Source organism: Cicer arietinum, chromosome 4 (genome assembly GCF_000331145.2).
Source record: "Cicer arietinum cultivar CDC Frontier isolate Library 1 chromosome 4, Cicar.CDCFrontier_v2.0, whole genome shotgun sequence".
In the NCBI taxonomy this organism is placed as follows: domain Eukaryota; kingdom Viridiplantae; phylum Streptophyta; class Magnoliopsida; order Fabales; family Fabaceae; genus Cicer; species Cicer arietinum.
Genome location: NC_021163.2, coordinates 63,723,891 through 63,727,707, shown reverse-complemented (window position 1 = coordinate 63,727,707; position 3,817 = coordinate 63,723,891).

Sequence of the window (3,817 nt, the reverse complement as noted above, 5' to 3'; positions counted from 1 at the left end):
CAGCAGGAACACAAACTTAAATTGATTCATTAAAAAAGAAGTAGAGATATAAATATAATTTAAAGAAGAAAAAAAAAATATAGAGATTAAAACAAATGAAAAAGACAAAAATTAACGTTAAAGAGTAAAATTTGTTGAACTATATTTAAACCCAATTTTTTCGTTTTTATTTTTGACTTCAAGACAATTTTATAAAAATCTCAATTAAGACAATTGATTAATAATATCACCATTGTGAATTAATTAGTAGCATCAATATCGTATACTAATTGCATATTTGTGTTTCACTTATGATAATTGATAACTTGTTGAATATAAGTTGGACATCAAATAATATTTAAAAACTTGGTTAGAGATATGTTTACTTTTGAATTGGTATAAAGAGATGAAAAATTCATCTACAATTACAAATAATATCACCAAATCAAGTGACGTACATATTAGTATATTACTAGAATTGAAAGCATCAATAGTAAATAATCACTTCGAATCAAACTTAAAATCAACCGAATTAAATTACAATTCATGAAACTCAATTCAACTCTAGTAATAATTCAAGTGCTTCACTTATATGATATATGATAAACATTAAGAATGATATGTTACATGCTTTGATGCATGTACAAATCTTTGGAATTACTTGGTTTTCTTACTAGAAAATATTTTTATATACATATCAACTAATTATCACATGTGAACTTTAACTATATACAGATACATGTTACATACATAGATTTTGTGGGGCTCCTTGCGTAAAACTATGTATATATACTAGTATATTGATCTTATCATTATTATTATTTAAAAATTGAAGTAATACATATAAATTGTAGGGGAAGATAAATATTTCTGAGGACGACATCTGTATTTTTAATTTACTTTTTGTAGAAAAAAAACCTACTTTATATAGTATAAAAAATATATGATATTGTATCATTATATCAATGGTTACCCCCACACAGTGTCACATTGAAATGAAAATTTGAAGAATTAAAATATAATAATATTTTAAATTTCAAAAACTAATTTTTAAATTTAAATAGTATATGTTTGCTAATTTTAAAATTTAAACGTGTAATCAATTTACTCGTATTTAGTATATCAACTAAAAAAAATGTGTAATAGAAATCATATTAACTATTTTATATAGAAATTTTAATTCAAAATGAATTAGTAGTGATGTTTAGGAGAGTGATAAAGTTGAATATGTAATTCATATATCTTTAGATAGTCCTTATTTTTGTGTAATTTGGAATCACTTTTTTTTTTTTTTTTTGTCGTCAGATATTTTGAGTGGTTTTCAAATGATGTTTTTGACTATAGTTTTCAATTTTGTGATTTATTTTTTTAAAATAGATCAAAAGAGATAAATACTTACAAATGATTTGGTTAGCTTCTACTTGAGATATTTGAAAAAAACGTTACAACACAATGTTTTCTTCATAAATAACTTGTGTTAAATGTTTAGTAGATTAGATTAAAATTTTGAGTCCGTTTATTTAAGATTAAAAAAAAAAATTGACTTTATATTTTTAAAAATAATTTTTCTGAAAATTTACATTTTTATGTAGAAGTTTTTATATTTATTACAAATAAAAAAAAAGTAGTTTTGACGTTCAATATCTTAGATATTCATTATTAGATATTTTAACATGATAAAAATCACATTTTTTTAAAAGGTATATTTATAAAATGATTTTGATGAAAAGTTTCGCAAAATAACTTTTCATTTCAATTATTTTTTTTTAAATTTTGTTATTCAAAAAAAGTTGTAGAAAATGAAAAAAATACTTAAAATCTTATTTTAAAATAAATATTTACACTAATTTTTTATTTAAAGTTTTATTTTTAAAACTATTTAAAAAAATATTATAACAAAAAATAAAATACTATAAATATTATCATTTTTTAAATCTTAAAGAAACGGATCCTTTATCTTTGTGATAGATTAAAGGAAATACTAACAATTTTAATTACAAATTTTTTTTGATGGACAAGTCCTTTGAATTATTTACTTTTTTTCTTCTTATAATATGTAATATTTTTTGATTCGTTTGTTTAATCATTTTTGTAGCTTGTCTACATACATTAATTTTGTAATTCTTTTGTTCTTTTCTTTGCACGTCTTATATTAGAAAAAATATATTATTTATTTATTTTTAAAAACAGGTGTGGATGAGGGTGTTTAGAGTAAATTACAAATTATAATAAGACATAATTTTATATTGTGTGGGTTGAATTTTCTCTTACTTACTTAATTTAAAATTTATTACATGATTTTTTTATAAACAAAATTTATTACATGATTAAAATAAAATTAATACTATTGACAAATTATTACTAATAAAATTAATGATGATTGAAATATGGAATATTAACATTTTCCAATAAAATTATTTTTTCTTTATTATTATTTTTTTATCATCTAGACATAGCTTTTATTGATTTATTAGGAGTTTTATGTTATATATTTTGTTGAATAGTCCCAAGGAATAAAGTTTAAATTTCATCTACTAACGGTTAAATAATCATTAATATCATTTAAAAAAAATAAAAAAATATACTAGTTTTCAATTTTATATAATAATTGATTGGTTTATAATTATAGATAGAAATATTAATACCGTCGACCATTTTTTATATTCCTACTGAAAACTCTATTTTAGTTGAATATTTTGATTTATGTTTATGATATTTTTTTTACTCTTTTCTTTAGTTTTTAATTTGTCATAATTACTTTCAAATTAAGAGTTGATAAAATGACGGTTTCTTTGAAATAAGTTATTACATTGATATTCTTTGATAAAATATTTTTATTTATTTTATAGTTAATTAAATATACAACAAACAATCTACACTATTATAATTTATAGATAAGTTATACGATACTATAAAAAAAGCATATTGATATTTCACTAATATTTTTTTAATTTATTTACGTAGACATTATTATAGTATTTATGAAAGTTAACTAAATTAAAATTTTGATATATTTATTTATTTATTAATTTTGACTCAAATAATTAAATAAATTATTTCAATAATTAAAATTAAAATGATAACAAAAAACATTGTCGTAAAATAAATTCAAAAAATAAAATTTAAAAATTTAATAATATTAAATTTAAAATATAATTAAATTCATTTATAAATAACATATAATTCAATTATTATTAATTTAATTTAATAATATTAAAACATGTTAATTTTTAAATATACCATAAATTTCTTCTAATTTGTGTAATAAACTTGTACATATCCGTAAGATTTGGTATTGATACCAAACACATTACAAAAACTTATTTTTTGATATATATTACGAATACTTATTCAAAATATACTTGTTACTAATTACCATGATGGTACCAAACAGTTTGACCAGTTGTGGCATTTTTAGTAAAGAGAGATTGGGATGCTGTTCATTGCTCACTCCTCACTGTAGTGTCGACATGCTACACTCAATTTCACTCTTAACTATTTCTTTTACACTCAAATTTCATTCTATTTTTATTTCATTTCATAACAAAATTATTATTATAAAAATTATTTTATAATTTTACTAGTAACGTAGGAGTAAGAAAGTTTGAGTATCTCGAAGTTTGTAATAAACACACTACAGATCCACGCGTTAATGCCATCCATGCTCTTCTCTTCTATTAACGTTAGTTAGTTCAATCTAATAAATGAAAAATATTTCAATTTTATTATAAAAAATAAAAAATTCTTTTCTTCACAACACGACAATCTAGTAAAACCTTAACTGGTTTTTCTTCAGTTTTTTCATAAGTACTTTTCTGGAAAACAACATTACTCTTTC